The 12,065-nt window shown below is 37.1% G+C and overlaps 1 protein-coding gene across 3 annotated transcripts in view; it reads left to right on the forward strand.

Moving 5' to 3' along the window:
- ARHGAP15 (Rho GTPase activating protein 15) overlaps positions 1–12,065 on the forward strand; it is a 322,532-nt gene that overhangs the window by 82,878 nt on the left and 227,589 nt on the right. The gene's annotated exons all lie outside the window — the stretch shown is intronic.

Below are 12,065 nucleotides of genomic sequence, written 5' to 3' on the forward strand. Positions count from 1 at the left end.
AAAAAAAAAGACAGAAGTAGTAAGTTAGGCTAGCATGACATGATGGATCTGGGCTATGACAAACAGAATTGGAAAAAAACTTCCCTAGGGACCAACTATAGCAGGTTTGCTGAATTGTATTTCTTGATTTCTTACTGTGCAACAGTGCTTTTTAGTGTTAGATTGACTAGGCTTCAGAATATTTTTAAAATTGTACAAATCAAAATCCATGTAGCTTAAAAATGAAAGATGTAAAAGGTTTAGGAGTTTGATGTATTGAAAGGCATTCTGTATTCCCTCATGTGAGTATTAAACGTACACTTTGTCTGTTTGATGAATTTTAAATCTTTGTGGATTGCAACATGCACCACAGCAGTTTAGGGGGTATAAACCTTGTCTGAAGGAAAGTGTAAAAGATGTGCAGTGGTCAGGCTTCAAACTAAGCTATTCTTCACTTTTCCTGGTTTTCCTAGGTGCTGCAATACATATCCAATCCAATTTATAGAGAGCTAACTAAGAGCATTTGGGGAAAAAAATGTTGAAATATTCTTCTTGGAACCAGCTAACCCTGACTACATTAAATGCAGGGAGTTTTCATCTTGTTTTAATTTTAGTGCAATATGAAAAACAAAACAAGGAGATGTTTATGATGAAAGGACAGGCTGAAGGGATCAGAATATTTTGGAATAATAAATGCCTTTATTCAAACCTACTGTCATGTCAAACAAGGGTCTTGCTTGGTGACAAGCAAAGTGAGGACAAAAGGCTTTAGGGGCTTGAAAAATGACATTAGATGACATTGATCTCAAAACCTCTGGTTTCTAGGTACATCAACAGAGAGCTGGCACAGCAGGCCAGCAACACAAGGCGTGTTTTACTGGGTCCTGTCATCTCTCTCAATTCAATTCTGCCTCCTGGTGATGGAAATAACTCCATCCACCCTGGCAGCATTTTCTAGAACACACTTACAAAGTGCCCATGGAAGAAAAAAACATTAAGATGTGAAATGGTCCTTATGAAATCTAAACAAAATATCATATCTGTGCTTTAACTGGGATGGATTTGGATGTGTGTTTTGTATTTACCTCAAGTACAAGGGAGAAGATGGTGTTTGGGAGGGACAGCAGAACTGGTAGGAATAGAGGGTGAAGGTAAAATAGGAAGATCAGCCCAAGCCTTTCTGTGACTTTGTTTTTTTTTCAAATCAAAACAAATTACTTCCCATTTCCTTGCTCCTTTTCAAAAGCTACATTTCCTTTCTGCTTCAATATTTAAATGTTTACCCCAGCTTGAGGTTCTGATATTAAATTTTGAATGCTTTGGGGATTTTGAAAAAGAGAGACTCATGATTGAGCTCTCAGACAAAAATTTTGTCTGATCACATGGGGACTTAATGGTAGGTGCAGGTCTGAGCCTGGACAGATACCAAGAGGTGATGAATGTGTACAAAACTTTAATTTTTCATCTGTCACTATGAACATTAACTGATTATTCTTCAGAACAACTTCCAGAAAGGTTTCACTATGTTTGTTTCCAACCAGGGAAATCCAAGACATAAACAGAAAGTTTAAGAATCAGGTAAAATGTTAAAGTTACTGTTTCTACATCCATGACCATGCAGCCCCTACAAGGAAATGGGGTTTGTGTCTGCAGCTGAAGTCTCCCAGATCAGGAGCCCCTTTAGCTCAATGTCTAATAAGGAATTAAAAAAAAAAAATAGATAAATACACCAGCAACAATTTTTAAGGGACATAAAAAGTCATCTCCTTTCCATGACCTTCCAGCCTGTATCATCAAAGGTCACCTGTGAGATTAGAAGCAAATTCTGGACTCTGTGAGGGGGATAGTGGTGCTGTTGCCAATTGCTTTGACTCGCATTATCAGCCATGGTACTGCCAATCACTCTGCTGATGCCTGTCAGGTTTCCACTGCTGCCAAGCAGAATGTAAAATTGACAGGGAATATTACAGTGCTCGTCAAAAGCTGTGAGATACCTCTGCCTTGGGGAGAGCAGGCACCTGTGGTTACAGAAAAGGATCAAGGCTCGGGAACACTTCGTTGCTCCCTTTACATTTTTTGAAACTTAATAATTTTAGAAGTGAAGTGCACAGTTCACCCATATTGAGATTCTGATTATGAAATTGATATTTCCACAGATTGAGCTAACATCCAATATGCTTTTCAATGCAAGCCTTAAGCAGAGATGTGAAATAAAATCAAAATGGGATTAAATTTTTGACAGTGGGAACAATACTCGTTAATTCTGTAGTCTAAAGTTTTGAGTGGCTGATCTGTATCTTTTTATAATATGTACTGTGGTCAGTTCCAAAAATCTGTCTACATGTTTCTTTTCTATTTGACATGGTTTCTCCAATTTCAAGAAGTTCTCTTCCACCTATCGCTGTATTCTTGGGTCTTACTGCAAAAACACAGGGTTTTTGTACAGCCATCTAAAGTGTGGTCCATTAATCATCTGTAAAGTGTAAGGTTTCACAAATGTAATATACACAAAAACTACAGCCAGCTGGACTTCTGGCTTTCCAACAGGACAATGACACGCCAGGAATACTTTACCATTACAACCTGACACTAGGTTTTCTGCTGAGCAGAGAAGACTCATGAATACATTCAAGAGAAGTCAATAGCTTGTGCAGCTATCAGGAATTATTTAATTAAATCTGGAAGCTTTCGAGGAAGCCATAAAAATGAGGTTAATATGTCAGACTAATAAATTCTATATAATTAAGCTCCCCAAATATAGAAATTTCAGAATACGATGCTAAACATATCACAGTGGGGACATCAATTTATTTAATCTTAACATTGTTGCATTGTCTCCATGAACTTCCATTGGTGTCACAATAAGATTATTATGACAGCACCATTAAGCCCCATTCAAATGAATGGGGAATTAGTGTCGTGATGGAAGCAGCTGCAGCTAAGAGCTGCTGTCTATGTTCAGCAGTTATTTTCAAAAAGTCAGATATTTTGCTATTACAACAATTATATTTTCTCTTTATATATATATATATATATATAGCACAAGGAAGAAACCTGGGTGTTCAAGACACGGTGAAACCCAACACAGCAAAATACAAACTGTGTGTCTATTTAATTTAATCCACAAAATCTTCACTATTCCAGCTCCATTTGTATATTTTTCCTGATGTGTGAAGCCTTGACTGAACAGATGTACTGCTATTGGACTCTCTGTTGACAACTTGCATGTTGTCAAGAATCTCTGCTTAGTCCTTTCTCCACCTTCCTCTTTCCCAGAGGATGGAGAGCAAAAGACTTTTTGTCAATCACAGCAGATGCACGAGGGCAGGATGGGGATCATACCAGTGACAAGAAGAAGTGAATTTAATGACTTAGAGTACTCTGAGCTTTTTCTTTTATGCCTGTCTACCTTATGCCACCTCAGTCTCCATTTGCCTTTCCATGTGCTGCTCTACCATGTTGAGAGAACACTTCCACTAAAAACTCCCCTCTCCTAGAATTACATATCATAACTTTTCATAAATTCTTATGGATTCAATAGCAACTTTAGGATTTGAAACACTTTAAATGGGTTTTCTCTCACATATTAAACACTGAGATCTCTGCAAATTTGCAAAGAAACGTATTTAGATTTGTGGTGATATGTTTCACATATATTCTGCTGTTTAATAGAAAATGAAAATATTTTATTGATAATTCCAAATAGAAAGTTGAGATGCACGTCTGAAGCGTGTCTGTCCATATCTAAAAGATAATTCTCCATGCTTTCCAGGACAGATTTAGTTAAGCCTGCATATTTCAGGACCAAAGAATATTGCTTGAGATATTTAATATTTTTAAGCCCTAGCTGGGGCTGTTGCAGAGTGGTTGCTTGGAAATCCATGTTGGTTTATTTTTAATATTATAAGTAGCTATTTGAGTGACATCACAGTCGTGGATTTTTAGTGATGTTTAAGAGGAATAATTGTTTTTCTTCATCATGAAGACTTCAACTTTTAAATTAAGCAATTAGAAATACTTGGTACCTGTGTGTCAGTTCCCATTCTGTCCTGAAGAATGCAGAGATTACAGTGGTAATACACAGTTTCACGGTAAAACCTTTTTCTCCTCGTGCAAGGGGTTCACCCTGTCCGTCATCACCTATGTAGATCTTTTCTCACACATCCAACTAGCTGCAGCTCTGCATCCTGCACTTCAAATAGTTCAGATTGCTGGAACTTGGGAGGTCAGTTCAATCATTCCTGCTGTGCTCCTAGGAGAAAACCAGTAACGTGAGACTTCCAGTCATATCCCGGGGCCTTGGGGAACAACGGCTCCTCTGTGCGAATGGAAAGCAAGCACCTGTTGTAAACAAATTAAATGCTGTTTTTAAAAAAACACAAATATTAATACCTGCCAAAATTGTGCCAATCAAAGGCAACCAGTTGGTGTTAGAAAGTACAATAGGAGATATGTTCTAAGTAGGTATACTGTGCATCTCTGGTGCAAACATTCTTTGATGAAAAGGCAGCTTGTTCGGGACACCTAGATTGAATTTCTTGTAAGGCAGCTGCTTTGGAAGATATAAGATATTTCTCTCCGCCACCTGTTTCCTTTTATTGTGTTAGCATTTGAGTTTGTTGGGACAGCCCATGTGAGGAGATAAGGCAGAGTTGCTGTATTTTGCTTAGAAGGGCATACTTGTTCATGCTTTTAAATATTAGTGGAAGGGGTTCAGCAGGGCAGCCCCATGTGAGCTGGATGTAAAAGCTTCTTTTGTTCCCAGCTTCAGTTATTTGTGGGTTTGTGTCTTTGCCTTGGACACTGGAAAAAGAGTTAAAATAATTGTATCTTTGCAAACAGTTGTACAACAGAAGGGGAGGAGGGGGGTGTAATCTAGATTTCACGGTAGAGGAATATCTATCAATGGTCTTCACCCCAGAACTGCGTCTTGTTTATGTGTCATGTGGCACTTCATATCAAAAGTGATTATTTCTCTTATATATTATATCTGATATATTTTAATAGATACTGTGAGGGTGGGGAGGCCCTGGCACAGGCTGCCCAGAGAAGTTGTGGCTGCCTCATCCCTGGAAGTGTCCAAGGCCAGTTTGGATGGGGGTTGGAGCACCCTGGGACAGTGGAAGGTGTTCCTGCCCATGGCAGGGATTGGAACTAGATGATGTCTAAGGTCCCTTCCAATCTAAACAGTTTATGATTCTTTGACAATTTTTGCCTCATTTTTGGTGAATCCTCATTTCAGGTATGCTGGAGGAGCAGAACAAGTGCTCAGGTGAGGGATGGGGTTGGGTCAGGGTGCTAAAGGAGCTCAAAGTGCTGCACCAACACCTGTGCAGATGCAAATAGAAATGTTTTTATTTTTGATAACTTAAAGAGTGCTTGACAGTGTTAAACATTGTCCCCAGAAAGTTAGACAGAGAAGTAGCTAAACCATATCTCCTTCTTTGTAGGATTGTTAGTATCAGTACTGAGGTGTTCTGAGGCAAGAGAATTGCTGACAGTAAAATAACATTCAGACTCCAGTGAAAATAGTCCTGCCTGTACACAAATTCAGTATACAGGGAGAAGACAAAATGTTAACTATTTATTTATTTGTTGTTTACATTAATTTTCCAAAACAACAACAAAAAGACCCACCATGACATTTGGGCATTTAAAAATATAAATGTTGCAACATGACTTCAGTTATTTTTATAAGGGTACCTGATCCCTGCCAATTGACACAGTGATGTCTTCTGACTCAATTAATGTTTATTACCTTAAAGAAAAAAATATAATCCCCCCAAATAAACAACCAAAACAAAAAATAATTTATTTCCCAAACTATTTTTAATGCTTTAAAAATCCCAAAGCCCTTCCCTCTACCGCTTTTGATTCTTGATAAAATCATGCAAACACAGCCAGTTTGATGCTATTTTTTTGTTTACAGTATTGCTGTGTTGTTTTGGTTAACAGAATGAAAAACAGCACAGTTAGACTACAAGTAAAAATGTTTTATTCTTAGTTTGTTTCATCAATAAAAGCTGACATTTTTGCAAGAAAGATGTTATACTATTGGAATTAACTCTTAGTCAATTGTAAATAATTGTATTATATTGGTATGTTATCATGAAGATTAGAAATCATTTCCTACAGAATCATGTTCTTGCTTTCTCAGCACTGTTTCAATTGAAAGGAATTTGAATGAAGTGCATCTCATTACTAACATAAAGTAGATGGAGCTTGAATAATTTTTATATTTATTTTCCATAGATAGCTATTACATTTCTTATCCTATCCATCCAAATTTTATAAAATAAATTGTTTTAATCTGTTTTTTGGAGAGAAGCAATGAATTTGTTTTTGCAGAAGTAATACATCTGAATATATTGTAATATGCATAAAAATCTGTTAACACAGTTATTTATACAAAAAGTGTAGCTGCCTTACCTTTGATTTAATTTACATACTTTATTTGCCTTCTGACAAGTTCTTCCCTTGCCTTTTTTTATTTATGTGCCAAAAATATGTCTTTTCAGATAAGTCAACTAAAACTTTAATGTATTGTATATTTTAAAACTACATAAAATGTTTTATGCATTTGCTAGTTTTTTCCCACAAGCATTTGTTAAAGGTGATGCTATATCAAGATTAGACATGTTTTACCACTGATAACAGTATAATGACATTGTATTTCTTAAATATTATGAGCAAATAGATGTGTTCTATTTTAAAGCCGAAGCTGACATTTAGGTTGAATTATCAAGCATTTAAAAAAAAGTAAAAGAAAGAAAGAAAGAGGAAAAAAAAATCTTTATTACATGAAGGTCAAAACTTTGGCAGCCTTCTTTTTTTTTTTTTTTAAATATAAGAATTCAGGCCCACACCGTGAGAAAGAATTTGATGCATTTACTTTAAGTATGTGAAAGATGTGAGCGACATAATTATTTTTCCATTCAAATGTGGAAAACAATAAAAGTTTCCCATATGTAGTTCATAGGCTGTAACTCACATCACTCAGCACTAAAGCAATAAGCAATAGTGTGTTGATACAAAGAGCTCCAGATCTGGAAATATCAGCTTAACCCTTGCTGGTCTTTCCCTGCACTTTGCTACTGTAAACATGGTTTGAATTTACATAAGCCACCATTCATATTCTTGTGAGTTCATAACATAAATAATGCAGAAAATCTCATTCACTTCCCTAAATTATGCTAGTCATTACAGATGATTCATGTAAGTATTAATCTCTTGGATGTGGCAGAAAACTAGGGAGGAGAAACTACCTATCATATCATTTGCAGTTAAGAACCTGCTGCGTATCTCTAAGCTTTGCTTGAAATGCTTTGCAGTAATTGGGTGTGCATCCTTCCACTCTCCTGTAATCCAAGTGGCAATACGGGCTTCTCTGTGATTTCCTCATGCCAGGAAATGCAATTTGTGGAAAGATGCTGAAGTAATGACAAGCCTGGGGCCAGGGTGATGTCCTGCATGCAAGTTTGAGGAAAACTGCCACAAATCTCTTTATTTGCTGCATCACGATGTGTGAGGAAGGGATAGAATGGGAAAGCAAATATTTAAATCATAGACTCACAGAATTCTAGAATGTCTTGGGTTGGAAGGGACCTTAAAATCCACCCAATTTCACCCTCTGCCATGGGAAAGGACACCTTCCACTAGATCAGATTGCTCCAAGCCCCATCCAACCTGGCCTTGGACACTTCCAGGGCTGGGGCAGTCACAAAGTCGGTATTGGTCTCCTAAGACAATTTTAGTGCAAATTGTTTAATGTCCCTGAAAGATAGCCCTAAAATTGCTGTCTGTCTCTTACCTTGGAAGAATTTGGCACAACAGAGACTTGTTTGTGGTCAGAATTAGCTTTTTGACTTATTTTTAATGAGCAATGGACCAAGAGGATGGTTATCGACAGTTTTCTTTACATTTCCACATCTTTGGCTTTCTCCTTCATCCTCCTCAATGTGTGATCTTCCTCTGAGCTTTTGCACCTTCTTGTCATCTTCCTGAAAAAATAAAGGGCTAAGGGCCAATTATTGAATTTAATCAGTTGAACATCATAAAAATATGGGCTGCAACCATAACCTTGATGTTTGTAAGTGAATTATTGCAAGATGTTCTCCAGGACAGGACAAGTAGTGACTGATAGAAGAAATCAGCTGTTGAAAACAGGTTCTAAAGGGAGCAGGGAACAGGATAGGAGAAGAACCAAGGCACAGCAGGGAGAAAACACTTTACTGAGCATTTCTCTGCAAAGCTCAGAAAAGTAGGGAAAGACACTAGGAGATATATTGCAGTCATTAGTCATATATATTAGGAGTTGGACATTTATACCTGATATTCATTAATAGTTGATGGATATATATAATACAAAAATTGCTGGGCAATTATATTTAAAATAATATATAGTATTTAATAATAAAATAATATATAATAATATAATATTTAAAAATATTCCCCTGTTTTTTTTGGAGGACAGTAGGTACCATGAAAACTTTGGTTTTTCTAGAAGAAAATGTCAACTATTGAGTCATTAAAGGCAGTCTTTAAAGCCACTTTTTGTGCAGTGGGTTTACAATATTGACCATCCATCCACGTTGGAGATTCTCCTTTAGCTCAGGAGTGTGCCAGCTCCCAGGGAGAAGGGAAAGGAACACAAAGGTGAGGATTAGAATAAAAAGACGTGTGTTCCATACTGCTTTAAATACTACTGTGAAGAATCTGAAGTGTAAAATAGGAGTTTGGGAGGTTGTTGACATTAATTATCACAAAAGACTTTGAGGCACGGCATGTTCATGGGGTCTGTTTTGCTGCACAGATAAACAGAGCTTTACAGGTAGATACCAGTATTGTGCCTAGAAATTTACATTTCTAAGATCTTCTGTATTTGAATACTTTCAAGGCAGAATAAAGACACTGATTGTAGTTTTTATTTAAGCCAATTCATAATATTTTTCTTGCATTTTCTTATGACACTGCATTCCGACTCGGTTTTGAAAGCCTTAAAATTATTTTTTGTGTGTGTGTGTGAGAGCTTTTAGCTTAATTTTATTGATTATATGGTATTCTTCACTATGAAGTTTTAAAAGATACAAAAGAAAAACCTTGCTCAAATGTAGAAGTTATTTTTGCAGTAACGTATGTCATGATTTTTAAACATTCAGGCCTTTAAACTTTTTTTTTATAGTGTATGTTCTTGCCAATCCCAGCACAGTTCTACAAAGTAAAATATTTGGCAGTGAATTCATATTAACAGATGGAACAAGAAATTAACACGTTTTTGCTTCGCTAATTCACAGTTCTTTTAATACGCTAATTCTAAATCACCTGTTCTGACTTTGACAGGCTACAGACACCTGTTTGGGGTAATATTCCACAGCTAATTATTACATGAGAAACTCAGTTTCCAACAAAAGGGTTTCTGTGTGAAATTGTCATAGTTAGCAAATTAGTAATACCAACTTTATACAAAAATAGCTTGCAGTTTTTCATTTACATGTGCTTAACCTTGCCTGCAGAACTGGGAGCAGTGGGGTGCAGGGGGCAGCATCTCCCCAGCACACCAGAGCTGGTGCCTCCATCCCTCACCCTCCAGAGCTGGAATGTTCCCCATGTAATTCCTGGTCCTTGCAGCTGAGTCAGGGATACCAGATCATCATGAGCATGGTGCTGCTCACCAAAAAAAGTAAAGAAGAGGGCAAGAAGTTTCTCCCAAGGAGATAGATTGGAGTAGTTTCCATTTCAGCAGGGTTGGAGTAGCTTTGAGTCAGAGTAAGGAAAGAAAAAGTATATATATATATATATATATTTTTTAAACTGATAGCCCTGCTGCAACATAAAGACATTACAGTGCTGCTACACTTTGAGTATGTGCTCTATAAATCAGATACAGCAGTTTAGAATTTAGCTTCATTGTAGGACGTAATGTTTAAATATTGCCCCAAAAGCTGGCAGTGGATAATTTAATCCTATATCACTGAATGTGTGAGGGGATTTTGGGGTTTTTTTTTATGTATCTGTGCCTGTCAGAAAAAAAAATACATGTTTTGTGGTTGCCTTTTTAGACTTTTATTGCACTTCTGTCATAATGAGTCATCATGTTCATGTGGGAAAAGGGGGAAGGGAGAAGAAGTTACTCCCTCTCACTGTTCTTCTCCTCTGCTCTTTCACTCTTGACCCAAAAGAGGTGATGCAGCTCCAAACCTCTAGACCAGTTCTGCACCACTGTGGAGGCCAAGGAGTGTCTGTAGCACTAACAACTTTGTGATAATGGTGGAAAACCCAAATCTGGCATGGGAATGAGGGGATAAACAATGATGCTCAGTGCAATAAGATGAGAAGAAGTGTTCACTATGAGAGAAAATTATAGAGACACAGCCATGTCTTACAATGTCAACTACAATGTCTTAAAAAACACCACTGGTACTACCATGATCTCTATAATTTTTCTTTCTTAACACCCTGAATTCTTTAAACACAAAATTCATCTAATGTCCTTTGCTCATCTTGTTTTGAACCTTCTTAATTTATCTCCAACTTCTTTATCAGAAGTTTATTGATGCTAACTATGCTTTATTTCTTGACTGTAAGGTATAAACGACTTAGTGAATCTCTTTCCTTTGTTCTCTCTGCTTTTGATTCTTCCTTTCTGCTGTATTTTCCCCACCTTTACATGTACCACTCCTAATGTTTTTATAGTGTTCAACTGTCTTGTCAGATAATCTATTGCAAGCTGTGATACAAATCTCACAGCCTTAAAAATATCAATGCTACGATACGCCTAATGAAAAGAATGCATTTCAGAGGGAAAATTCAGAATTATCATTAGTCATCCTTGCTTAGTTGTGCTTCCTTCAGGGAGCAGAGGCAGCAGGAGCTCCTAATGAGGCTGGACTCAGATACTACAAGGCTACTCCTTGCCATTCCTGAGCACCTGGATGCTTTGGAGGGACGGTGCATTTTGTTGTCAAGCCAAGCTGACCAGAGTTGTCTTAACTTTTTCTGTTCCCTGAGGAAAATATATAGAATCTATCATTTTTTTTTTTTTATTTTTTCATGTTTGTGCCCACATCTGCTTTATGTCTTTCCCCAGGAAAATAAATGTAGGTAGGTCAAGGAATGTTAAATAATCCTGGAGAAAAAAATGCGCAGGTTTATCAGTTATCTCAATGAAGTTATGCAAATACTTATAACAAGGGGAATGTATGAATCTTATGATATCTGTGTCTGCTGAGCTAAATTAAGTTCATTTACCCTCACTGTGATAGTTCTTATTCTTTGGAAAACTGATTAAAATGAAGCTGCCTGGTACCTGGTGTGAGCACCGACCCTGTGACCATGCAACTCCTCTGATTAGTGACATTCAGTTTGATATTCAAACAGTTTTATAGCCATAAGTCAGGAAAAACACCATATAGTATCTTTAGAGATAGATATAGGAGTGTAACCACTCTGATAAATGTGCAAACTGTTAAGTCTCAGACTCAGTGTTGAGTATTGTTTGTAGGGCTTAAAAAAATAAAGTAAAATTATCCATTTGCAGTAATTTTCCACAGCTAGTCAGAGAGACAAGGTAGAATATTGATCGTGCAATTTTTCTGCTTTCTTTAGGACAAAAAACCATTCTAAATACTGTGTCCCTCTGTGAATTGAAAGGAACCCCATTAATTTTTAAGTGGACCACAGATCCTTCCTATCACCAAAACTGTACTGAGGGTCTGCAGAAGTTAAGGCTGGCACTTGTACTGGGGGGTTCTCTTCATTTTTTGACTGTATTTGCATGAACAGCATTTCATTGCTAGTGTCTGTGTCCTTAAATGACTCTTACTTAGTGTATGACAGTAGTTTTCAGTTGTAGTTTCTGCATGCTGCTTTGTAAGACTTTGTTATTGCTTTAATCAGTTTCATTACACCTCGGTGTCTAGATCCTCTCCTTGTCAAAATATCATAGTCAGGCATTAACCATGGAATGATGATATGAATCTTAAGGCAGTAGGATCTGGCATTGATGCTGAGGGATTTCTGCTCTTCCACTTGTGCACCCACATGCTCCTGTCTCTTTCTTTTGGTTTTTTATGCCTGACCTACGCAGA

This window comes from Parus major, chromosome 7, assembly GCF_001522545.3.
Source record: "Parus major isolate Abel chromosome 7, Parus_major1.1, whole genome shotgun sequence".
In the NCBI taxonomy this organism is placed as follows: Eukaryota; Metazoa; Chordata; class Aves; order Passeriformes; family Paridae; genus Parus; species Parus major.